This window comes from Cyanistes caeruleus, chromosome 7, assembly GCF_971803275.1.
Source record: "Cyanistes caeruleus chromosome 7, bCyaCae1.hap1.1, whole genome shotgun sequence".
Lineage (NCBI taxonomy): Eukaryota > Metazoa > Chordata > Aves > Passeriformes > Paridae > Cyanistes > Cyanistes caeruleus.
The window spans coordinates 30288849-30315533 of NC_141707.1; the positions used below are offsets into that span (position 1 = coordinate 30288849).

Genomic DNA, 26685 nt, shown 5'->3' on the forward strand with positions numbered 1-26685 from the left:
TGCTTTTCAATGCTTCCATATCTTCTGCTCTGCACCAGATCACAGCTCAGTAATCTTCTGGCTCTTAAAATTGGTATCATAAGAAGTAAAATGTTCTTGTGTTTATACTTACAGGAAAAAACTCAAGTTAATAGCCATGGGTGAGCAGGAAGGTTGCTATGTAATAACCCCTGTAAGACATTTGAAACTTGAGGCAAAGGGGATTGAGGGGATCTTCCATAGATCCTAGCTGTTGGTGTGGTAACTCTGCTAGAGTGGCTCTTGGCACATGCTGTTGATAAAGTCAGCTATGGCAGTGTGAGGAGCTGAGCTGTTGCTCCTTAGCACTAAGGAGCAGCCCTGTGTGCTAAAGGGGTCTATGACAATGCAGTGTCCTGAGTTGAAATGTCTTCTCTTTGCCTTTCCACTGTCCCCAGTGCTTCACTTGCATGAAAGACTTCCCTTAGGATGATGCTAAATTCTAATTACAGCCAGAATGCTGCTGTTTTCACTGAACAACAGGGCATTCAGGGTGCACAGAGTGAGCAGATGTGTGGATGCACTGACCAGGCCACAATCTAAATCACACAGAGCACGTGTATTAATGGATTATAATCACTCCTTCAGTGATATAACTGTTGAGTACAGTCTGTATATAACTGTGCTCACATGTATGCAGGTGCTTAAAATATAGCTCAGGGAGTAAAGCAGATTTCCAGGTTCCTGGGTCTCAGGACTGTAACTAAGCCTGAGCTATCTTTAGGATTTGATCTTTGTGTTGAAAGCTTTCTAGGAAGGGAAGAATGTTATTGAAGCTTTTGTGTAGCATGTACTACAGAGTGGTTAGTGGCCAGTCAGGCATTTTGTCAAATGCACAATTATGATAATTCAGGAAAGCTTCCCTCTATAACACAACAGGAGATAAGATTCTCTAACAGTTCTTGAAGAGATAAGGGTAAAAAGATAAAATGTAAATGCATTAAAGATTAAAGCTCTGCATGCCATTTCCAGCCCAAATATATGTGATTGGCTCCCCCATTATCCTTGTACCTGTCAAACACTAACAGGTGAGCAAGGAGCTTGTTCAGCCTCCTCATGCAGAGGATTTGGCAAGGGTCTCATTTGTGACTTGCAGGGGCTTTTCCTCCCCTAATGCTGGGGTTGTGTGCACTGAGCAGTGCTGAGCCTCCATATCTCCTACTGCAGGTTATTCCCAAAAGACACGAGTGAGAAGGGGATTGCATTGAGATTTTAAAGCAATTTTCCTTTTTTTTTTGACCCTGATTTGAAAATCATATTCTTCTCCCTTAAAACCAGTTTTATTAATGTGATATCAATATAACTAGAAAGTAATAAGTAACAGCTTTAAGTTCCATGACCACTGTTCCTACAACTTCTGAGTATCTCTTTCAAAATGACTTCAAATATATTAGGCTCTATCTTATTTCTTTCAGTTATTTTGTCTTTACATTCAGAGATTTAAAGCATCTGTGTGTGTATCTCTAAGGAGCACATACATTTGAATAATATTTTGAGACATTATATATTGTACTGTAACATTATAATGAAGCTATTGTGTATGTTTTGGATTTGAAGAACAGCTGCTTATCACTTATATTGATAAATCAAAAATACCTTCACAATGCAGCTGAAAATTTGAGAATTTTTAGTCTTCAGTGCTAACGGCCACTGTAGTCACAGTTCACCTGCCCCTTCTCTCTGCATGGCACCTGGTACAAGCACAGTTTGTCTGGTAACTACTTCAAGGTCGCAGTATTCAACTGCTGTTAATTCCTGAAACAGGGATTATGTGTACCAGTTGTACCTACCTTGTCTGGAAGCTTCCAGTTTTTTTAAGAACTCTGTCCAACTCTTGTTTTTCATTAATCTTGCCTTGGGGCATATGGGAGGCTGGGGTCATCTCTTCAGGGTAGCTCTGGCACCACTGTATTCCATGATAAACACTGGGATTGTCATATACTTGGGGTTCTCTGAAGGCAGAGTATAATAATTTTTCAGATTAAAGGACTTCATTAAGTCACTTCTGTGCTAACAGAAAGAAGTGTCTGTTACCTTAGGAATACCTTAAGATCACCTTAAGAACAGAACCACTGTATTTTAAGAAGAATTATTTGTTGGGTCTTTACTGATTTCTGGGGAACCAGATATGAACAGATCATCTCAGATAATAGTTTGATTTGGTACTCAAGACGTTGATCCACAAAAATAATATAATTTCTGGCCAACAGTTTATTTTCTTTAGAATTTCTTCAGGAAGGTTTCTAAGCACAGCCAAGCAGATGGTTGAACCCCCCTTAAACAGAAGAGATGAGGATACATAAACTGGACAGAAGTGAAGAAGGTCAGAGGAAGAAAGAGAAGATTACTTGGGCCATGATGGTTGCTAGGCTGAATGCTTGCAGAACATGTGAATTCCTTCTCTCACCACTTTTTGAGGTCATTCTGTCAACTGCATGCAGTGCTAAGGACAATTGATATATATGGATTTCAGATCAGCTTTTTGAGGACATGTAAAAAGAAGAATGAGGAAAGAGAGTTTTGAATATTGTTAAAATATATATTCCTGATGCTTTCATGGATGTAGGTGACATGCAAAAAGAAGGTGAAGATGTGCTGAAATGAGGAGAAAAAAAGTGAGAAATGATAATGTCTTTCACAGTTTAGACCGCAAATATGATATAAGCAGCCATCCACATCTGAGGGAGGATAGAAAGACTTCTGTGTATCAGCTATTACTCTGCTCAGTTCAATGAAACTAGAGTAACAGCTTTTCCTAGTTAACTTGTTAGCAGTAGCATCCCAAGGCGGCAGCTCCTTGCTTACCAGATATATGCACAGCAGTGGGCTGAAGTAATGGAAGTCTCTAAAGCATCTGTTACTGTGGGGTTTATTTCCCCACTTGCAGATTCTCATAATGGAGAAAAGCTCCTGAAGGGCAGACTCAGAGCTCAAGGCTTGTGTTGGCATGGGGAACTACTCGGCTCCAAAGCAGAAATCCGACTTCATACAGGGTTTGTGTAAAACCAGTGCCACATCTGCTGGGAACAGCAAGGGCTTGGGCTCTAGTTGTTTCTGTGGTTTTCTGGATCCATAGAAGAAATGAGTATGTTCTCAGATTTTCCTTCTCTCAAAAGCGAATCCCTCTGCTGTGGTGAGGAAGGAATGGAGGTTAGAGGCAAAGATGAAGGAGCCTTTCATTCAACAGAGACGGCTTTGTTGATGTACAACACATACCTGGTGAGTTAGCTGCCGAGACCTCTCTTGACTCGCTTTGAACAGGGGCCCTTGTTACAGAACCTGTTCTCCATCTCTCATCTCCCATGTGCTGAGCAGCTTGGCTTGTTCTCGTAAGTGCTTACGCATGACAGAGGATTACTTGCTCCATCTAAGAGATGAGGCCTTCTTTATGCTGTTATTTAAAGTTTAAAGAAAAGTGGAGTATTTTAAAAAGGTAATTAAAGAAGACCCAACAGCAAGCTAAACTCTTCTTTAATATCTTTAGTTTCACTTCCACATGCTGTGTATCTTGTTCTACCAGTTTCAGTGCTCTTGCAAAACAGTTGCACAATGGCTTCCTTTCAGCAACCAGCGGAGTTAAACTTCATTGGATGTACATTTTCTAAGATGTGCTGAATCTCCAATAAACTCTGCAGACCCCCTATTTCCTTGTGCCTTTTCATTGCTACAACTTCTGAAATAAATATTCATGGACATCCTCATACGCAGCTCCCAGAGTCATGGGAGCTGGTTGCAACTTGAAAATACCAACTCATCCCTTATCCAATTACCTTTTTTACATCTGACTCCTTGCACATTGGCAATTTATGAAAAGATTTAGGCTTTTACCAGAGTTTTGTTCCAAGTGTTTATTGTAGTATTAAAGAATCTACCACTGTGAAGTATTCCTAACAGCTAAGGCTGTTTTAAAGGCCAGTGTCTGACTGAGATTCCTCCTTCAAATAAAAACATGTTTGTGCCAGTTTTCTGCAATGAGGGCACAAAAGACTATTTTGGAATTATCTGTCCTTCGGCAATTCTGCTGGAAATGTCTGTGTGCCTTATGATCCTCTCCCACCACTGTGTGGAATAACTTCCTCTCCTATGCTGCATGATGACCTGGGATTTTGGGGTTTTTTTTCTGTTTTGGTTTTTTTTTTCCCCATGTGTGAAAGTTGACATTTCACTAACATTTTATAACTGTGTTTTTTCAGAAATGCTGGTCATCAAAAATGTTTGCTAAATGTGACCTGCAAGCAGGTGGGGAAAACTCCATGCAGATTATCACCTGCACTTGTGTTACTCCCTTGTTTTAGCTCTTTCTCCCCTTACAAGCCACACTTGGCTTCATAGTTCACCAATATGGTGTTTGTCAAGAACAGTGATGATCAGTGGCTATGGCTATGTTTAACTGAGGATGTAAGACCGTTAAGCTATTTAAGACATTCTTTCCACAATGACTACATTTTAGAAAGTACCACCTGGAAGGAGTGTACTGAGCTTAATGGGGACTTTTTATCCCCGTAAATTTGTAAAACAAACTGACTACTAAGAGATTAGAACCCATCCCTACCTTTGTACTTTCCATTTGACTCCCTCCTGGTGATGAAACAGCAGCTACTCACAGGTGAATAACTGAGGGCCCCAAGAGAGAAACTTGTTAAAATTTTAATAATGTGTCGCCTATATTTGTAGTTCTGTAGAGCTGAGCTGAGTGAGCCAAAGAGTTTACCATGTTACATCAGAGACTTTGATCCAAATCACCTCCACTGTGGAAACAGTACATGCTCATGCTGCACAAATCTCCCTAAAGCAAACAAAAATGCATGTGAGATTGTCTGTGCTGTAGAAGAGAGCGATTGCTGCCAAGTAACTTCAGCTGCTGTTCAGTGGGAGCAGCTCTGTGATGGGATGCTGATGAAACAGCCAGTGTGTATGGGATGTGTGTGAAGATGGATGTAATGATGGATTGATCTGATACTTCTGGGACTTTGACAGCAGGTGCATTTGTTGCTGGAAGTGCTCAAGCTACAAACTGCTCCTTGCTGTGTGGTAGCTGTGTCTCCTGGGTCTTATCAGCAGCTCACACCACACAGAGACCTCCTGCCTGATAGAGATGCTCAGCTGCAAGAGGCTGCCTCACAGCTGTGTTTTCTTCACCTTGTGCTTCTTTGACAAGAAGGATGGGCTGTACAGATGGTAAATTTGTTTTCCAAGCTAAATGAAAACTGTAATTTCAAGCTTGCTTGGCTTGGCACTTCTCACAGTTTTCCAGTTTACAGGGCTAGTGGCAGGGTGCTCATCAAGGAGAGAAATAGTTTGGTCATCCCACAATAAGGTGAGGTGATTGTTCCAGGTAGTGCAGTGGCTCAACAGCAGGGATACTCACTGCTGGACTCTGCTCAGGTGACAGAGCCACACAATTTAACACCCAATCAGCTTGTTGCACTACTACAGTGTTCCTAGACTGCCACAAGCCCAGTTCCAGTGAAATCAGGCCACTTGGCCTCACAAATTTATTTTCCACCATACTAGCATGAGCTTCCCTCCTCCCTTCTCATGCAAGAGAGTATTTATGCCACAAGTCTCTCACTCCACTCTTCATGTAGCTATTCTGTATTGTTTGATGCAAGAGTATTTTACATCATCACTATGTCTCTTCTGACAAAGAAATGAGGCCCAGCCTTCCTAAAAATGTGCCAGTTTTGAGGCATAAAGACCATCTTAGAAGGGAGAGAAACCTTGGGAACCAAACCAGGTAGCACTTTTCCCTCTGAGTCTGAGTTAGTCACACATCCAAGCTCACAGTCCTGTCAGGACATAACCTACCCAGCTGCATGGTCTCCCAGTCTCCAGCACTACTGTCCATGAGGAAAGAAAAATCATAAAATGTAAATGTTTGAGTCACAAACAAAGGGTGGGTGAGTAGGATTAGGTGAGGCTGTGCTGACTAACCCACCCCAGAAACAGGCAAATATTGCTTCTGATTTGTCCTGAAGGAAATGGATCTGGTTGTGTTAAAGCTCAAGGTGGTGTTGAAAGGTGCTGTTGACTCTGATCCTGGGCCACCCTGCCAAAATGATATCCCAGGCCTGGATATCTGTCTGGATTTAGACAAAGACATCATAAAATTAGTGATAAAAAGCAAACAAGGAATATATTGTTGTTGCTGTTGCATCTGCCAGTCAAATCCCTTGAGGCAGAAACAATTTATGTGTGGCCCAAAATGACTCATTAGGAGCTGTTTCAAACAATTGGTGTCTTCGTATTGAAAAGGCAAGTCCTGATGAAACTGGCAAGGAAGTAATTTCAGATTACTTTATACTCTGCTTTGTAAAGCTATATGCAGGATTAATGACAGTTTAGTACTAATTGTGTTTCTCTGGCAATTTGCAGAGAGACATTTGTCTGACTAGAATCTTGTTCCTGCTTTTAACATTTCTAGTTCTTGAACAACAAAACAGTTGGAAATTAGAGCATTGCTTTCTCAAATTACTTTATCTGGGCTTCCAGGGTATGATACAATTAAGTATTTAATTGTGAGGCCCTATATGGACAGTGTAAAATTTATGTATCCCCAACCACGGTGCAGCCTCCCCCAGACTAGAGTGTGACGGCTGTTTGCTAGCAACCAGCAGTACCACAATAACTCCTTGGGAGCAGCAGGCTGACATGGGGCTGGGAGGAAGTGAGATGGTCAGGGCACCTTTAGCAGTAAAGCAGCTTACCTGTTCAGTCACGCTAACAAACAGATGCAGAAATACAAAACTGTGGCTTCTTATCACAAGCAACACGTGTGAGCGAGGTCTGAGACTTGGCTGCTTTGAATTTCCAGGAATTAGCTGGTAATGCATTAGCTGTGTTAAGATAAACTCCCGTGTGGGCAAGGCCTGCTGTTAACTCTCCTTTGTGTGTGCGTGCTGAGATAGAGGTAACTCTGAAGAAAGATCATTTGGTGCTGCAAGTTCTGGTCTCAGCTTCAACAAGATAAAGACAGCCCTTACACAGCAGTTGTTCAGCAAAGGCCACTTGTTCAGTGCAAGGAAGAAACGGTTGATAAATTTCATTTTTCATTTACAGTGGCTTTAAATGCCCTTGAGTAGGAACATGGATTTTAAATTCTGACCATTATTTAAATTACTTGTAAAATTCTAACTGACTTCCATCTGATTAAAATGACAACTTGAATTTACAAATATCCAAGTGGCTTTCTTCAGGGCATAGAAAAGCAATTTCCAGGAGGATTCAATAAATGCACAATGACATCCGCAGTCCCTGTTCTCAGCTTATTTTGAATGACTGGTGTGGTTTGGTCTTTCTGCACTTCACTCTTCTACTGATTACCAGCAGGACTGTTCATCCCCATGCACTAGCACAGCTGGACTGTCAGTGGCAAGAGAGTAAAGGTCCTGGGAGCATTTCATCTCCTGGAGGTTTTGGTGCCTGGACATGGGTTGAGCTAGAGCTACTCTTCAGATTTTCTTTTCTTTTTTAGTTGCAATTAGAGGACACCACAATTGGTAAAATGCTTGTAGGTTTCCAAAAATCTAAACTTGTCATGCTAAATAGTTCAACCTATTTGACCAGACTGATCCCCAATTTTGCTTTGTACCTTCTCTGGGCAAACCTTTCCTTAAGCTTCAGTTCCTCCAGATAAAGAGTTTTCCAAGAGCTTGTCTTTTCCCAAAGAGCTATAGTCAAATACTGGTGACATGTATGTATATCTTTCCTTAAAACTGGTGTTTCAGCACATGTCACTGGGGGAGCAGTTTGTGGCATTTGTGTGCAAAACAAGAAATGGTGGTGTGTTTGGGAATAGTTTGACTCCCTGGACTTGTGGTTTGCAAGGAAATCTGAAGCTATTTGGTTTGGGGCCTCTTTCCACAATTTTCTCAAATCTGTTATTTTTACATGCTGCATGCTTTTCTTTTTGTGCAGCCACAGTTTGCCAAGGAAGTCAGACCATTTTTCCACAGCCTCAGACTGAGTGGACAGAACCTCTGGGGCTTGGGATGGGAAGCAGCCCCATGACAGCTGGTATTGATATCAATTAGAACTCAGAAAGCTCAGAGGGTTTCCCACAGTTAATCCACAGAGCAGTCCAGAGCAAGACTTTTTACTAATAGATTTCTTAATGATTTCCTGGGTGCCACCAAATCCTCTAACCAAGACACTGAGGATTTGGCACCTAGAAGAGGACTGCTAGCAGCGACAGAAAAAAGACAAATAAGAGCAGAGGTTTTTGAAACATATCTTATCTGGGGGAACTGTGGCAACAGTTGTACAAACACTCAGATGGCAGCTGCATGTGCCTGTATGCAGTGGGCTTGATTCCTGAGCCATGACTGTAAGCTTTGCTACTCTCCTTCTCCACAGTTCTTACTCAAGGACCTTCCCCTGCCTTGCTCCTCCAGCGGGGATAACGAGCCTTAGCACTCAGGGCCAGGTGCCAGACTCAGGAGCTGCCCAAAGTTTTGTTGCATTTGAAGAATGACGCATTTGGGATCTCTGACTTCCTTTTTAAAAGCACTCTTGATGTTTCAGTTCATCTTGTGATGTTGTTTGACACTGGTGAAAAATTAGACCTTGCTGTTGATTTACACATGTATGTCTACATATGGGTGAGATGAGAGTAAATCCTGAAGGGAACTATTTCCTTCCTCAGCTCCAGCAGAGATTGCCATGGGTCCCAAGGACTGCCTTTCTAACAGAAGCCTTGAAAGAAAAACATCAGAAGAAACAGACAGTTAGGGGTAAAAACCTCTAACTTTAGCCTGGAGAGAAAGTGGCTTCTGGAGGACCTTCTTGCTCTCTGCAAACAACCTGAAGGGAGGTTGTAACCAGGTGGGGGTTGGTTTCTTCTTTCAAGCAGAAGTGACAGGATAAGAGAAAATGGCCTTGTGTTGTGTCAGTGAAGGTTTAAATTGGATACTAGGGACAATTTCTTCACTGAAAGGGTGGTCAAGTATTGGAACAGTCGGCCCAGGAAAGTGGTGAAATCACCCTCCCTGGAAGTGTTCAAAAGGCACGTGGATGTGGCATTTTGGGACATGATTCAATGGTGCTGGGTTAACAGCTGGACTCGGTGACCTTAGAAGTCTTTTCCAATCTTAATGGTTTTATGATTTTACTTTGTATTTTTGTTGCTTGCAAGATGAGAATTTCTCCTGCAACTCCCAAGATCTGCTGCAAGCACCTCATCTCACAGTCACCCTCACAGAACTCCTGACACAGCCTGAGAGCACCAGGCTGGCACTGAAGATGTTTTGCAATGGCTCTGCAGGCATTCAAAGATTTGAAGGTAGTGACGACAGATGAAAGCGGCAGGGAAAGTGCTGAGAGCTGAGCAAAGATAAGCACCATCCTGGCCGCAGGTCCTGGCACCCGCGGGGGTCCCGAGCTGCTCCCTGCTGGTGCAGTTTTGGAAAACTTCTTCAGCAGCAAATGTCCGGGTCTCCTCAGGCCTCTGTCAAACCCTGCTCGCTGCAGGCTGTCCTGAAAAAACCTGATGTTTCCCTGCCGGGGTGCCCCCATTCGCGCTCGTTCCCGAGCTCCGTGTTCCCGTGGCAGGGGAGCCCTGCTCTGGAGGTTCCCGTGCCCCGGAGGCCGGGGACAGGCCGGGGATAGGCCGGGGATAGGCCGGGGATAGGCCGCGGATAGGCCACATTTCCCCGGGTGCCGTAGCTCCGTGCCCCGCAGGTGCCGGCGGCAGGCGGCCAAGGCCGAGGGGCCGGCGCCACCTCCTGGGCACGGCTGAGGGGGCGCAGCCGGGCTGGAAACGTCCGCACCGCGGCTGCGAGGGCACGTCCAAATGCAGTCCGTGCTCGAAGAACAACCAGATTCCCTCAGCCTGGCAGCCCCGTTGGCCTGACAGTAGCTTGGAGGAGAGGCGAGCACTCAGGAGACCCCTCAGTGTTGTACTGTGTTTTGTATCTGTGATTTCTTCCCTTTCCTCACTTGGTAACATGGACTTTTGTCCCTTCCACACCGGTGTTTCTCAACGCGCTCAGCTCGGGGCAGAGAGCCCAGCGTGGTGCCAAATGCTTTGCCAGCTGTGGAAGAAGGTGCTGAGGGCCGAATGCCGGCTCTGGCATGAGAGGGCTTCGCAAGGGGCAGCGTGTGCCATGCAGGCCTAGTGGCCTTGGACTTGTTCTGCCCAGCAGAACGCTAACCATGAGAACACAGTAAAGAAGATGTATCACTCCCATTGGTGTCAGGAAGGCATGGGAAGGACGCTTTTCCTGGGCAAAGGCAGAGAGATGAGCTGTGAAGGCACAGTGCCCCTCAGACACACCAGGGCTGGGTGAGTAGCTGCTCCCTGCCCCGAGCGGGAGCCAGAGCAGGCCGCGCTGCGCTCCCCCTGTTTCCCGGCAGGATTGGGCTTGCGCCAGGCAGGTCAGAGACTGGGACTGCTGGGACCTGCGCCTGTCTGTGCAGTCATGCCCACAGAGTCTGTGGAGGTGTTCATAGGGATCATCTTATTTGCACTTTAGAGCCTCCCGAATTCAGTGCCTCTCAAGGAGGAAGGCGTAATGCTCAGTCATTGCTGAGCATTGACTGAAGGTGGGGTTCTGGGGACCGGGATTTAGCAATCATGCTGAGATTTCACAGAGCTGTAGGAGTTAGGAAGAGGCATGAGGTACTGCATCCTTGTTCCCTCAGTTTACTCAGGGTCAGCCTCGAGAGGTTTTCATAGTTATCTGATAGATCAAAAAGAAATCTCATCAGTACATCCTTGCCCCGATAACTGCTACTCTGCATAGAAGGAGATGGTCTGCAATGAACCAGGCAGCCAAGTAACCGGTGAGAAATGGGAGATTTACACAAATGAGTTTCATTTCTTGGTTAATATACACCGATGAAGAAAGTCTGGCCTAGATAAGCTTCAGGTATGCTACTGTGGGAATGCACAATGAATATAATGGAGTCACCCTCTGTGCCTTTGGAAGGGATTAGCACTTCCCATCCCACCCTTCTGCTGTCTTCCCAGACTGCAAGCCCTCTGTTCCAGTGCCTGTGTCTCACTAGGTGGGGGGATGACATCTTGCACAATGCAGTTGTTATATCTGGTGCTTTTAGGCACCAAAGAGCAATTCTGCTAATGACTGTTCCTTGCAAGAACCCCTGTGGTGGTGCTTCTGTTGAAAACCAGGAAACTGTAGAAATAAATCTCTTCCTCTCTAGGGTGTTTTGTGGTTCAAGCAGAGATGGAATGCAAGGGGCCACTTTTGCCTTGCGATTGGCATGGTGTGACTGTAGGTAAGTAATTTCTTCTCTCTGGAGTAACTTCACATTTCTGAAAGTCTGAGAAGCCTGTTTCTGACATGAAAAATGGGTTGTGGAATCACTTGTGTAGCAGTAAAGTAAAGGAGTGTTTTGTTCTTGTTCAGTTGTCTTTTATTATTTACCACATCAAAGAAGAAAGTGGTGGAGGTGATTAGCATGGGGGAAATACCTTTTGAGGAATATAAATTCACTGAAAAATACAGTTTTGTAGAATAAAATTATTTGTGAATCTGGGTTGAGTTCAGTGAATTGTTTTGGGCAGAAATGAAGATGGAGAACTGTTTCAAGGTAGGGTTTTTCTGACAGCCTCAGAATAAAATGTTTCATGGAAAGTGATGTTTGTTTAAATCACTGCAATTTCTAGGAAGGGAAATGGGACCTATAGTGTGGCCTGGAAGAGGCAAAGGCTCAGAGTTGGCTGAAGAAGCCTGAAAAAAGCCTTAAACTGTCTGAACTCTGACTAATTTATGTGTTATGATAATTTCTTTTCTCAGCCATCATTCAAAGCTCTATGTTCTCATCCTGATAAACCTGGACTGATGAGAGGCCTCCCTGACATTTTTCTTATCTTAGAGTTACAGTTTGCTGCTGCTCCCACCTGCAGGAAGAATTTGGCTTGCACCTCAGTGAAGAACACAGTGGAGTGATAGCAATTTCCAAAGAACTATTTGAAACTGATGACTGTATCCTGCAGATGAGCTTTAGAATACGGAGTGAGCCCCCAGAAGGAGCTGCCTTCCTTTCTTCATTGAGGTGGAAGTGCTCAGCATCACCCTCTACATACCTCTGACACAGATTTGTGTAGCTCCAGGACACCAAGAGGGAGCCCTGCTTTCTGTGACAGTGCCAGACTCAAGCTGTCTTCACTTGTGTTGTGTCCCTGCTGTGTTCTAATCTGTTTGAATTGCAGATACATTGTCTTATGGGGAAAAACTCCTAACAGACAAACCCTATCTATCTGTTAGTTTGGTACTGAGCCCTTATGCCCTGAAGGACAAGGAAGAAACTGCTGCAGCAATGACCCAAGATTTGGTGGTGACTGTGAGGTCTTTTTGTTGGAAAGCACTGCTTTTTTTTATTTTTCTTTTTTTTTTAACCCTCCTTGAAACTGAGGGACTTGGTGACTATAGTTGTTTATGTTTGAATGTGCTGATGGGGAAATTGAGGGGTCCTTCTGTAAGGACTTGATTAGTAAGGGTCAGGAGTGATAAAATATCTGGAAGACATGTATACCTCCTCTTAAAAGCTGGCTTATCAATCAAATGTGGATGTCAAGGAAGAAGCAATCTCTTCTACGTGCTGGATAGCATCCTGTGTGTCCCTGATGCAGCAGTGGCTCGGATGAGCTCTGCAGGTAGGACAGCCCGTGAGTGACACCACTGCTGCAGTGGGCAGACGCCAGGCTCACACACGCCAGTCCCCGGGCTGGCCAGGCAGTGGCACTGAAAGCAAAGCTAAAGGCCAGACGTCAGCCCTGGCAAGGTGTGCGCTGGTACACGGGAGGTGCGGGGCAGGCTCTCTTGTGCCGGGAGGGTGGAGCGGGGATATAGAAGGGACGTTCTCCGTCCCTTGCCATTTGGCAATTTGCTCTGTTAGCCCAAGTGCTCAGAGTACTTCTGCACTCCCAGCTGGCTTCCTGGGGCTGTAATTCACCAGGGCTGTCACCAGAGCAAAGCAAAGGTCTTTGTTGCTCGCTCAGTTTTCCCTGCAGAATGACAGAGGCTTCAGCTTTCCCTTCTGCAAGAGAGGTGTATTTTCAGCCTTCTTTTTATTCTGCTTCATCTTCATGTCCCATGAAAGAGATGCTGACTTGGCTCTGGAGTGTATCTGCAGAGTGCCTGGGTGCAAAGAGAAGCTGGAGGCAGAAGTGTTGTTAAAAGCACATGAAAAGAAAGGGAGTGTCTTCTTGGCAAAGGTTCTCACTGTAGCTAGTGATAAAGGCAAAGATTTCCTATTGATTTTCTAAATTGCAGAGTAGGCACAATGCAACAAATGGTTTTGAGCTGTTGTACTTGAAATGCCTGAAAATATTTTGATGAAATAATTTTGTTCAGAAAATACTTCTCAAAAGGGGGGTGGTTTTGATAAAACTCTATTTGGATCAAGGACATAGAAATGATTGCATGCTCTATTGCAGTGCAGAGCATGGGAGTTAACAGGACAGCGGGAGCTGAAAGAGAATGCTGAATGTGAGTTTGGATTAATGTATCCCAACTTTGTGTATCAGGCTGGGTTTTTTTGGGTCGAGTTTTTATTGATTCATCCTACTGAAACAGTTCCACTTTGTAGAAGAGAAATATTCACTAGCCCTGAGGAAGCTGGATTTAAGACACTGTTTGGTTGAAGCTGTGATGTTTATGCAGTGTAAAGAAGCTCCAGCAGGAGAGATGGTGGCATGCACAGTAGCCTGCTTGGAGGAGACCTGCTGAAAAGTCAATCTGGACTTGAGGAGTCTCACCCTCTCTTAGTTGATAGCCCCTCACCACTTGGGTACACATGCATTTTTTTCAGAAAGGATTTGAGAAGCTTTGTTTTTATTTTAAAATGGGATTTTTCAACGTTCCAGAAATCTCTCTTGTGTTGGTAACCCATTTTCTACCCAATACTTGTTTCAGTAGAACAGCCACGGGAGTGAAATGCAGGATTTACTGTGCAGTGTGTATCTGTGCAGTATCTAATGGAACAGGACAATTAAACTTCAACTCAATAGGTTTCTCTACTTTCCAGATAAATTCTAAATTCAGAACATTGCCCAGAAGACTTGCTAGAAATCTTTGAAAATACATGAACCTAACTTTCCTTTCAAACTGTATTATGTCTTATTGGTGAAATAACCAGGTGAGCACAGAGCAAACTGAACCCCTGACCTCCTTAAATTAAAAAGTCTCTCTGGGTGAATCTGAATTAAAATAATCCCACTGGATGGACATGCTCCCTTTCTGCTTTGGTTTTGCAGATCAAACACTGTGAAAACAATCTCTCCAACCTTGTGCCCTCTTTCAGAGCACCATCTGCCTTGTTCTTGTACAATATCTTCCTCACTGGTGCTACAGATATCCCCCTCCCATGTGTAGGGTGATGGCCCAGTGCAGATGTGCTGTGGGTTACCAGCTGAGTCCACTGACTATCTGAGTGCATGTGCATTGTTGTTCAGATTGTTCTTACTGCAATGTGGGCTTAACATCTGCCCAACCACCTTTGGTTGCCTTTAAGTGCTATTCTTTCCTCAAGATGTCTTTAAGGAATGCCGTTACTGCAACTTGACTTCCTCTGGTTTTCCAGCCTCTGAACAAGAAATCAATTTTACCTAGTGTGTTTGGCCTGTAAATGAGCAGAAGAGTCACAGGGGTTTCAGTTAGCAGTGGTCTGCACTCTGTATCTACCACATCTGCAGCACTGAGACCAAGGTGTGCAAACAGACCTCAAAGAAGCCTCTTTGGCCTGTGAGGTCCTGTGGCTTTGTGTAAGCAGCATGCTGAGAGTCCATGAGACAGGAAGGGATGGAACAAAGGGACTCAGTCTGTCCTCAAATGCAAGCCAAACTTAGTTGGGATGCAGAATGCAATTTTTCTTTCACTGCTAGCTCCACACCTCTTGCCAGGTGGGAAAGTTCAGGCAAAGATGGCAGTTCCTGGCAGACCCAGCCTGGCTGCCTGTGCCTTACATCAGCATTCCTCTCACCTAACAGGTATATTGCTTTCCTCCTTTGCTGTCTGTCTCTGATTGATGCTGTCATTTGTGTATTGAGACAACCAGAGCTTATAAATCCTTCCAAATACCCTGTTATTAAAAAGGGATCTCACCTTCAGCTTCAGGGTGGTGAGAAGGGCTCATTATGCTTCTGTTTGCTGTATTTGTGCAGGCAGTGTCTCTTGAGGTGAGAGGTAGCACTTGGGTGTGTGGTGTAATGCAGTCAATGAGTAGTTGCATGTGTCAAAAGGCATCTTGAGGGCAGGCAGAGGTTTCAAAGGCAGCAGCCTGCAGAAATTGAGATGTTTGCATCTGCACTGTGAGGGCTGGCGGTGTGGAGACAGGTATTTGTGATTTCCGAGTGACCGCTCACTCGAGAGCAGTTCAGAGTGATGGCAGCAGACCAAGGACCCTTTGTTGTTGTTCCTTTCCTGAGGCTGGGGATGAAGATAGGTGTAAAACCAGAGGCCCAACTTAGCAAGTGCTAATTCTGCCTCACAGAGCCTGTCTGCAGGGCCTGAAACAGCCAGGATGAGCAAGGCAGGCGCTGTTATGAACCAATGAGAAGCTCCTCATCCTGCTCCCTCCTGTGTCCCAGGGGCTCTGCTTCCATAGGGGAGGGCAGGTGTGCACCAAACATCACTTACAGGCTGGAATACAAAGATACTTATGTGAAGAAACATCCGCATACAGATTTAGCAGTATTGACTGTCTGCTTCATGTCACCTCCAAAAAACCCATGAAGCTGAGGCAAATGTCTATCTCTATGCCCAAGAGGATTGAGTTTTCCTGCATTCTGAGGGTTTCTTCCCCATTTTTTATTATTTTGCCTCAGGCAGAAGGGTCTGTTTTAGGGCCAGTGCAATAGCTATCATAACTTTCTCAGGCTGACACATCAGTATGGTGCCAATCATGGTTATAGAGACCCTGGGACCACTTCATCACAGCAGCTTCACTCCAAGGCTCCTTTTAATCTTTCCTAATAAAATTTAAATGACAGTAGCTGTTCCAGTCATGAACCAAGAAAAACCTCTTGTATTATTTCCTCTTTTTTTTTTTTTTTTTTTTTTTTCCCTAGTGTTGGGCTCTCTGTTTTATAGTGGCTAATTTATATTATATTATATGAGAGCTAACATTTTCCAGAGATGGCTATGTGAGTCTGAAAGAAGTGACACTTCTTTTTAGTGACTCTCTTCTCAGCAGATAGGATTTTTCTAGAAAGATGTGGAAAATTGTATAGTTGGGGCTTTGCCATCTTCATCATAATCCAGGCTGAGGTTCCTGAGGCTTGTGAGTGGTTTCCACCAGGAGCTGTCATTGAGCTTGGATAGGTATTTGTTGCAGGTTTTTCTAATCAGCCATGAGAGATCTGACCCACTGGTGATGCTGAGGTACCTCTCAGTCCCACATTAAATGAGGTGAGCCAATTCTCCTCATATACTTCCACTTTTCTCCTCTCCCCAGGGGAAGATGGCAGAAGGAGAAGTTTAAAAAAACAGCACAACCTTTTCTCTTTAAGCATGAGTGGTATTAAATGGCCTGCCCCACTGGGAAATGGGCCTGGCACTTGGAAGGAGAGATAGAGTGGTTTTTAGCAGATTTTTGGATCCTGCAGGCTGCACAGTCCACAGACTTGGACCAGCCCCTGAGAAAAAAAATTTTGGCACTAAAAGTCAAGCCACAGACAGTCTCAACCTTCCTAAAGTACAAGGAGTCAGGGGGCTGTTTGGAAATCCTGTGGCTTGAACCTTTGTTTGAGCTGTTTCTAGCACTGAACACAGTGGGATTGGAGCAATAATTTGGATTATGCCCATGTGTTCTGCTTATTTTCATTTAACCTGCTGATGGCCTATGCCTTGTATTGCTTTTCAGATCCACTGAGAGTAACTGCTCATGACTGCATTAGTGGAAATGGATGTTTATGACTGATCCCTTGGTGGTTGCAAAGCCCATCATGCTTCATCAAAACATAACACTCGGTGTGGTTCAAGTAAGTGTTTTTTTCTGATCTGTTCCTCAGTCTGTTTCTAGCAGAAAGCTGGAGAATGACCAGAATCACAACAGAGTCTTGGAGGGAAGGAGGAAGGATCCTGGTGTGTGTGTGGGGGTGTCAGTCTGGTGGGGTGGATGCTGCCCCAGTCCAAGCACCCCATGAGCAATGAGTTCATGTGCTGGGGTTGTGTGCTATGGGAGGGGAAGTGCAGGGTTGCTGGGCCAGATTCCAAGCATTGCTTTGTTCCCTCCATGTCATTCATAAGTCATAAGGCTGGAGGCAAGGCAGGAGACTGCAATGGTAATGTGAAGTCCAAGTGCTGTGGCAAAGAAGTGGGAGATGGTGACTGATGTCATTATTCATTTTTCTTAACCTCTCATCCAGTGAATTTTCACTGGTCTAGTATGGAGAAGACCTGCTCCAGGTCCTACACCTGCCCAGACCTCCTCTTTGACATCAAGAGTTTTTCTTTCTTTTAGCAATTGGCCCAGTCTCACTGGAGAGAATGTCATTGAATTTAATAAAGGTATCTTCCATCTCCTTTCTGTATGCACATCAGGGAAGATGATATCCAGGACCTTATTAGTACTGCAGAAGTGAAATGTCACTGACTCTGTGGCACAAGCAGGCCTTGATTTACATGAGTATAATAGAGATCAGACTGGGATCCTCAGACTTCAGCGTCAAAGGCCAGTAGAGTTGGATTACAATTTCCTCCTTGGCGATGGAAATGAAGTCCTGGGAGGAAATGAGTTGTTTGGTCTCATCTGAATTCTTGCTGAAGTAGTGTTGCCTTCAGAAACCCTAACTGGCAGCCAGTGCCTCTCTTCTTGGCAGTCTTAGCGGGAAAAACAAAGAATTAGTGATCTGGGAACAACATTTTTGGCATTTCTCAGCCATCCATGTTATCTCATTTAGCTAAAAGGAGGATTGTTACAAGGAACATCTGTGGTGTCTGGGTGGAGGATGAGAGAGCATTTAGGAGACACAATGTGCATCCTAACCTCTGTCACTTTCTGGAGTCAATCCCCAACAGACTGTCTTTGAAGGAGATGATGTATTTTAAGTTTCCTGTCTTCACTCAATATCCATGTCCTTCCATCAGTCTACGCCTTTCTGCATGACTGTTTGGCCCATACCCACTGGCATCATTGTCCTCTAGTGCTGATACCTTGCCAGCACGGCTTGCTTGAGATCTGGCCTTTAGCCACACCGCATGTTTCTGAGGGACTCCACCTTCAAAGACTTCTGGCCAAACAGTATCTGTGTCAAGAGCTTGGATGTTACAAAGCATCATCAGCTCTTTCACTCCTAAGTTTCTTCCAGCTGGGAAGCAGAAAATTCAGAAAATGGTGCCTAGACTGCTTTGCTGACAGTTTTCAGTACTTAGTACTTCTCAGGTTTTAGGAGCTGTGGGGGAAGGTGAGCTAAGCTCATATGTCTAAGGGATCCTAATGGGAAGGTAAGTATCCTGATCCTTTGGCCTGTGGAAATTGTTTTTGTGGTAAAATGAGAGTTCTGGCTGCTGCTTTTGCAGGAGATGACTGTGAAGACCGTGTATGTGGGTGCCTGGTGGCTGGACAGGCCCTGGCTGCTTGTTCCCTTGTGTGTCAGTGGCTCTTACCTATTTCTTATTATAATGATGTTCTTGGATACCATTTATAAACACTTCCCTTCTGTAAGATTTTTTTTTGTTTTAAATTACAGCAGAAATGAAGAAATTATGGGAAAGTTGGCATAGTTTCTATTTTTCCTCTTTCAGGTATATGTTCTCTTATGGCATATGTACTTGCCCCATTCTAAACTGAAAATGTCCCCCTAAGGGTTGTCTCCCCAAGGACCACCTTGTTCCCATTGAGGCAGAACCAATGTCACACATGCCATATAGGCTTCTGGCAGCAGTCTGAGTAGTTCAGGGGCTGTTTTCAAGGTAGGTAGAGACCTGGCTTCTCATTTTCAAGAGACCAAATCCTTTTGAGCTCAGTCTAACCCATATAAAGATTTTACAAGAGGCCTAGGGTTTGCTACAGACAAAAGCCATGCAGAGACACATTCTCAAGTCTATTGCTTTTGGTGGATCTCTAAAGAACATCATAAATGGTCAGTTTTGGAACCTAACAGACCCCTGGGGGTAGCTGAGACTCAAAGAGATACAGTAACTTAGGCAACACCTTTTAAACCCCTTTTCTCTTGCATTTAAAATCCTGTACCCCATGCCTTTTTTTACCATGTGCAGTTTCTAGCAGAGAGAATACAGAATTCTGTTTATAGAGGACTTGGGTGTGAATTATTACCTGTGAAGCTTGAAGTCAAGGTAGTGGGTTTTAATACTAATTAAGGCAAATGTCACAGCAAGAGCATGCTGACGTTGTCAGAATTAATGGCCCAGAGCATTACTACTTAGCACACCTTTCGAAGTTAATGGAATCGTATTAATTGGGATCTTGGAGGGACTGAGGGACACAGAGTACATCACTCTTGAGCAGCACCTCTGTTATTACATTAGAGCTGGAATAGCATCCAAGTTCCTCTTGCCTTTTGGGCCCTTTTTGCACAATCATTTCACAAGTGCATGGCTCTGATAAGGCCCAAGGGAAGGTTGTTTGGTTCTAGGGTAAGAGGTGGAAAAGTCTGTTCCTGCTGTGGTTGCAGAGAATCACTCTGCCTCCAGAAACCAGTGCTGAGGACTGCCAAAATGCCTCTGGCACAATTCTGAAGGGACCAGTGATGTCAGGAGATATGTGCAAAAATATTATGTACCCTTATCTCTGAGTCTGATTCTGCAAATTCATCTCACCTCTACAGTGCTTGTTCCAATGAGCATAACCCAGGGTAGGGGTGCAAAACACAGTGTCAGAGCACTAAAATAAAAGTGTCTGTCAGCAATTCCGAGTTCTTTTGGATATTGGCCTGCTGTGGTAGCACTGAGACCAGCACAAGGCATGGTTAGACCTAATGCCAACAAAATTCTAGTTTTGAAATAGAAAACAGCAAATCATGGAGGGTATTTGCTTTCTTTGGGAAAAAAAAAAATAAAGAAGAGAAAAGCCTGAGGAGCTGATACTTAGAGAAAACCAAAACTCAAGGCTTTTAATACAGTGCTGTGAGCAGATGAGGAAAAAGAAAAAAAACCCTTTTCTACTGAGGATTTTGATTCTAAAGCAGAATGTTCTCATTTTCATCCAAGTTTTCCACATGGGGGAAATAATTTTTAAGCATCTCTCATATAAGTAATTAACCATAGATGAGAAATGGATGATTTCAGAAGAAAAGGAACACATGCTATCTTTAGATAATGGTATTAAATCCATTGTGCACTGGAATGGAAGTTTTTATGATACTGTAGATTTTCTGTGCCATATTATCCTTCTTGAGTTTAGTTTTTAAAAAAAATTCCTTAGCTATGATAAATTTTTTTTTGTATTAACAGGAGTACAATTATTAATTGTCCTTTGCAATGTTACTGGTATGTAGGCTTGTGATTACTATTGACTAAATTTGTAGGATTTCACATTCTTTCCTAGATTAGCATATGGAAAACATTCATATTTACTAGAAATGGTGATGATTCGATGTAAGCTCAGTCACCCACTGCATGGAAGTAAAAACAACTGTGTGGTTGAACCACTGCTGCCCAGACGGGAAGACCCCTCTCAGCTCTAGCCTTGGAGTCTTGACTGCAGTATCTGTTCAGAGCTCATCCCATATGGTCCTGGTCAGCTGAGCAGGAGCCGGAATATGTGAGCCCTAAATCTGTTACAGACTTCCGCCATGATGTTGAACACACCTCAGCCTCACTTCTGGGTTTGCTGTGCAGCCTGTAACTGGCTGTTAGGGAGGGCAGAGTTTGCCAGCAAAAGCCCTTCTGTTTAGGGCAGTATCTCTCAGGGCTTGTTACCCTGACCTGAGGCTGCAGAACCGCTTTGCTCCCAGGCAAGCGCAAAGTGCTCCTGGCTGTTTAAATCTGTCGCAGTTCTGTTTGAACTGAAAGATTCCTCTGTTCCTCAGCGGAGTGTGTTGTAAAACAGTGACATTTGCTAAATGGAGAACACGTAGGGCAAGGACTCCATCAGCTCCGAGGAGACAGTGAGTAATGATCTCTTAATATCTGAGAGCTTTAAAGCTACTATAATATTCTTCAAAGTCAGAGTAGTGTGGTGGGGCCCTGCACAGCTATCCTGTGTTCAGGGGCAGGTCGCCACTGAGCACGCAGCCAGACACTGCTCTTCAGCATCATCCCTGCAGAGGGAAGCATTAGTTGCTGTGCAATGTGCATCACAGCCCAGACAGATTTATTATTTACTTGCAAGTGTTCCTGTAGCACCCATCACTCAGCTGGTTACCTGTGCCTGCCAGACACTGCTTCGCACTTGGAGTGGTGTCTGCTCTGCCCTCTTCCTGACACAAATCAATGTGCTAAGCTTCAGTGCATTTGGGAATGAGGTAAAAGTTGCACAACTGTCACCACAGGAGGAGGAATGGAGGGGAAGGTCATGCCTGTGATTGAACAGGACCCTGTGGTACAGTTGGACATTGGTCTTGCTGTTTTGGATCCCTCAGACTTGAGATGCCAGTGATCTCTATCTGAAGCCATGGCTTCATCTTACCCCTTGGGCAAGGTCCTGGCTCTGCCGAGCTCAGAAGAAAAGACAGGGCAATAACTTCATTTAGGCTGACTGTCTCTTCCCCTCTTGTGTCAATCTCTTGAGCTGTCCTGGGCAAATGCGGAACCTGCAAAGGCTCCCTTCTCTTTCAGCCACCATGACCTCTGCTGCCACGCACAGCACAAGGGTGAGCTGATCCCTGTCTGTCACATGAAGATGCACATTTATGCTATTTGAAACTTGGCCAGATAACAACTAAGTGGTAATGAACTGTGTGTTTTTGGCTTCAGAGTCTCTGGGACAGAGGGATAGAAGCAGAGAGATGATTTATATCCTCAAGCCTGTTATTTACAAGCAGTCATGCTCCTCATCTTTCTGTAGACAAATGGAAGGAGTTGTAAATTTGCCGTACACACTCCCTTGAGCTAATGCTTATGGGAAATATAATTTAAAACGTTCATTTGTCCTGGAGAACTGAGCCTGAACCGCACTGCCATGGAAATAGGTACAAAACCCAGGAATAGGTGGATACATTCTATACCATCCTTAGTATAAGGAATTTGCTATCCATATAGACACGACAGAAGAAGCAAGAGGAAAATTATGTCTCCTGAGTGTGGCAATTCACCTTATTAATCACTGCAAGAGATGATTAGTTAAAGACTAATTAAGGGCTAACTCTGGGTCAGGAGAAGAGAAGTAGCTACCAAATAGGCATGACAATGCTGGGAATTTGTTCCCTAACAGATCACATAAACCTGAAAGTGTACCCCCTACTTTTAGTAAGCATGGGACTACTCACATATTAGAATTAATCTGAAAAGCAGTTATGCCTTGTTTCTAAGGAAAAAATCTGGTGCGTATGTCAATACAATCATTACATGTGATAAGTACAAAGTGTGTGTGTCAGGATGAGGCCTTAGAATTTTTGCACTTTTTCCTTTCTGGACACTTTTGTGAGGGCAGTCTTGTTCTGTAAAACTCACCCCATGCAGAAGCATTTCTTAGAGCAGGGGTGGTGAGTTTTGCTTGCAAATACTCTGGTATTTTAATACCATCACTCCCCCATGCCTGTGCTTACCACTTATGTCAGGAGTTTAGGGAAGAGGTGAAATACAACTATTTTGTGTACTTTGTCTGTTTTTCTTGCAAATCTTCTTTCCATCTAAAATGGGGATTTTTGAGGGCTAATGTAAAAGTCAATAGATCCAGTTAAATGGATTGGATTCCCTTTTAATTCTAGTAATTGTACTGACTTGGAGTTGTTACTGATTTATAAGGAAATGCCATTTGTGCCATGGACTTCTTCTGTGAAGGAAGAAGCCAAGCCTCTGTAATACTTTGTCTCAGTTTCTCCTCTTCTGCCTTCACAGACTTGTTCCTTGGTGTGAGTGGAAAGAACCAAGTACAGTGAATGCCCAGTGTCTGCTCTGGCTTGTGGGCAGAGCTAATGACAGGTCCCCAGAGACCCAGCTAAAGGCTGTGGCATGAGCCTTCTGGCTGTCCTGCTTAAGGCTTCCACTCATATCTGAAGCACATAATTTTTTCCTACTTGATTATAATGAAGTATGAGGATAAGACTTTGCCTATTTGTCTGGGACTACATCAAAGTCATGTTACAAGCAGATTACCAAATTCCTTTGTGCTCTGGGTCTGCCATTTTTCTGGTGTATACATGGATCAGCCATGCTTTGGAGCTCTGCAGGGCATGATGAAATGAGGCTTCACAGGGTAGCTGCAGCACACTCATAGTCCTGGGGATGTCAGGGTTCTGCTTGCCTGCTGGTTCCCCTGGTCCTGCTTGGGTATCTCAGTGCTGTGCAAATACACTATGTTCCTTTGCTAGCACTGTTAGCTTCCTTGGATCTGATGCTCTTTGCCTGGTATCTCCATTTCCCACACAGCTGCTAGGTGCATTTTCTCTTTTACCTGGGTGTTTCATGTATCTGGCAATGGTGAATGCCCTATATTTTCCAGCACCACTTTTGTGGCTATCTGAATTTATTTATTTTTCTCCTTTCCAGATATATTGTTTCTGTCTTGGCATTGGGTCCTCCCTCACTGCACAGAGGCAGAAAGAAAAAAATCACTTCATAAATTCCCCCATTTCATCACCTTCTGACTCTAGTTCACCCCTAACATTTTTACTGGAATAATCATCTTGTTTACCCTCTGTCTGGTACAGGCTTGTCCACAGTGCATTATGCTTCCTGGGAGTCTCTCTGTGAGTCTGGTACTCAATATCTCTTTCTGGTTCCTTAATAATCCTCCTAACTCACTTCGCCTTGTTTTTATAGGTCTTCTAGTCCCCTTGCAGGTAGTTCATTTCTTTAATACAATTCTCTTTATTGCTTGTACTCCTTTTTACCTTCTGGCCTAAAAACATTGGCCTCTAATGCTTTGGGTTGTACTCCTAGTCGAGACTCCTGTAATCAGCACTGAACTCACAAAAGGTGAAATAGTAATTTTACAGAGCTGTCCATGAACCTGTGCATGTGAGAGAGAATCCAGGGGCAGAACTAGGGTTTCTCTGCCCGCCCCAGACTCTCTGCCCTCCAAGCTGTCTGCCCTGGATGCTCCAAAGGCCCTGCTGTTCCTTTACTTTTCTGTGGTCTACTATTATTTCAAGTACTAACTTTGACTATTATTAGACCTATATGGCATTTACCACAGTGCAGCTTGGCCTGAAGGTGTCTCCTGCCTGCAGATAAGAAAGGTGCTCCTTTGTTAGTACTAGGAGGGCTGTTATATCATTTTTAGGCTTATATCTGCAGAAAGTCCAGTGCCAGGTCAGTGGATGCAGAGGGGTGGCTTTGACTGGGTGCTCTAAGGCATGTGGAAATTAATGTTGGTCTCTCTATGGGACCTTTTTCAATACTTAAGTGTCTAAGTTAGAAAAAAATCTAGGTGTATTCCAGTATTGCACTAAAGCTGGGAAGGACTCAGGAAATTAATGACTGATGGAAATGGATACTAGGGTGTTAGTAGATCAGGGTCTCTCAAAGCAAGCATAAATCCTCATGTTAGTTTGTTCTGCTTGATGGGTCCCTTTCATATTTGACATCATTGATTATGTGTGCAGTTCTTCAGATGGACTTGGGACTGCTAACAGAAAGGGAACATCTCTACAGGCAACATGTTAACAATGTGAAAATAAAAATCCATTCTCCTTTACATTGCCAAGATAAAACAAAGTGCTCTCCATGCCCCTGACCTGTCACCCAAATTCCCATCTTACTTTTTTGTATGTGTCAGTAACAATGATAAGTGACCCAGCAGGATGACTTGCCATTGAAGGAAGGACCTGATAGCTGAAATTCTATGAGGTTATTGAGAGAAGCAAAGATCCTAAGGAACAATTACTTCTTTTCCTTAATGGCAAAAAAGCTGTATCAGCATGACTTCATCTTCCTGGTGTGCAAAAGCTACAGATGTGCGTTTAAGGCCCTGCAGGAGTTGGCATCTGGATAGCATGTTCTGTGCATAGTATTGCTCTGCTTTGGCCCTGGAACTTTGAAACACAACAGCTTGCATTAAAGTGAGGGAGACCACAACCAAATAATACATAAGGGCAATACAGTTCAGTATGTATGATTCTGGCATAGCAACCAGAGGCAATGGCAGCTTTGGCTTTGGAGAGGAGAATGGTGCTGAGATCTCCATGATTCTTTTGTTTTCAGAACCAAAGTATGCCATGGAAACCTGTTTGCCTTTTTCACTGGGTACCATTACAAAAATTAATAGATACAGGGAAGAACACTGTGTGTCAAATAAAGTATTAGAGACACTGTTTCATAAGAAGTTACAAGCAAAATTAATTTCTGTCTGGGAAGTAAATGATACCCCAAGGCTACAGGGACACATTTTGGACGGTTAGAATATGAAATGCATGCTCCTGTCTCAGACAGGGGGTATGTGTGTGATTTTCTATTCTTGATTATTAATGTGTATGTTTTCTTTGTCTTGCTGGAAGAGACAGAAACAGAAATGAGGAGTGTTCTGAGTAGTTCCCCATGCCTGTATTTGTGCAGGACTTGGCACACAGCCTCCTGAATCTTTGGGGGCAGAGCTTCTTTCCTCTCCCTGCAAGTCATCTAATGATAGGCTGAGAAGACTTCATCTCTTCCCTAGGAAAGGGTTGGAGATAAGCAGGTAAATTGCCTGCCAGAAGAGCTGGTCTCCCTCCAGTGATTAGAAGAACTATCTCAGTGAGAGTGGGTCTCATTGGGTTAGACTACAGGTGTCACTTTTGTTTAGCTACAGGTATATGAAAGGTGTCCCATACCCATGGTCACACTTGCAGAGATATGTAGTGGGAGTTACCTGTCTGCCTCTATGCTTAAAGACCCTGGGAATTCTTTTATTCTGTAGAAAACAACAGAGTACTGAAGGAAAAAAAGTGCTTTCCAGTTTGAGCAGCCAAGGAATTAAATTACAAGATAAAATTCCATCATTCTTATTTCCTTGTTAGCTTTCATCTTCTGATATCAAGCATATTCTGACATCAGTCATGAGAACAACTGGCTGTGGAGTTAATGCCGTACTATGCCTTGGAGCAGGGCTCACTATGATATCTGTTGCTGTCCTTGTTTTGAGGATTCATAGGAATCTTGGACATGAGGTGCAGTCTGGGAGTAAAAGCAAAACAGACAAAGAGATGATCCTTTTGAAGGGATTTAATTTTTTTCCATTCTCATTTTTTCAGAATAATCCATATTGTCTTCCATTCCCAATTCCTCATCAGTTTCAGAACATTTAATTAAAAGGTCATATCCATCTATGCCTGGTGCCCTAGATAGCTTCTTCCTCCACTTTAAAGAGAAGCTAAATTTCCCTAGTGAGGATAAGTGGGGAGGGTATTAGGCCAAAGTGGGTGGATACAGTTTCTGTGGAACACATGGAGAAGAAAAGCATATGTAGAAATCACATCTCCTGACAAGACTGCTCAGGCAAGACATTAGTCACAGGCTGGGAGTCAAATGGCTTCCTGAGTAACACCAGGAAACAGCAGTTTTCATCAAATGATGCATCACAATATGATAGTTTGGGGCAAATTGCTTAATGCATATGCATTTCAGCTTAACTCACTGTGAAATAAGGACAACACAGTGTTCA

General features: G+C 43.9%; 1 protein-coding gene and 1 long non-coding RNA gene across 5 annotated transcripts in view; one reads left to right on the forward strand and one right to left on the reverse strand.

The window, feature by feature from the left end:
* Positions 1-2212: 2212 nt before the first annotated feature.
* LOC111932243 (uncharacterized) lies at positions 2213-10381 on the reverse strand. 2 transcript variants are annotated; one of them, XR_015289179.1, is made up of 4 exons: positions 6726-10381; positions 4571-4804; positions 3235-3409; positions 2213-3146 (listed from the first exon to the last, which is right to left on the reverse strand). It is a non-coding gene; the product is annotated as an uncharacterized LOC111932243 (long non-coding RNA). The 2 variants fall into 2 exon arrangements; XR_015289178.1 differs by lacking the exon at positions 4571-4804 and having other exon boundaries at positions 6726-10289.
* The window catches only part of SLC15A2 (solute carrier family 15 member 2), a 90863-nt gene continuing 73402 nt past the window's right edge, over positions 9225-26685 (forward strand). Inside the window, exons 1-4 of one of the 3 annotated variants that reach the window (XM_086897418.1) lie at positions 9386-10300; positions 11182-11256; positions 11778-12637; positions 16846-16963. The gene's annotated coding sequence lies outside the window, so the exon portion shown is untranslated. Of the gene's footprint in view, positions 10301-11181; positions 11257-11777; positions 12638-16845; positions 16964-26685 lie in introns of all 3 variants that reach the window. The other 2 variants (XM_086897419.1, XM_086897421.1) reach the window with 2 other exon arrangements.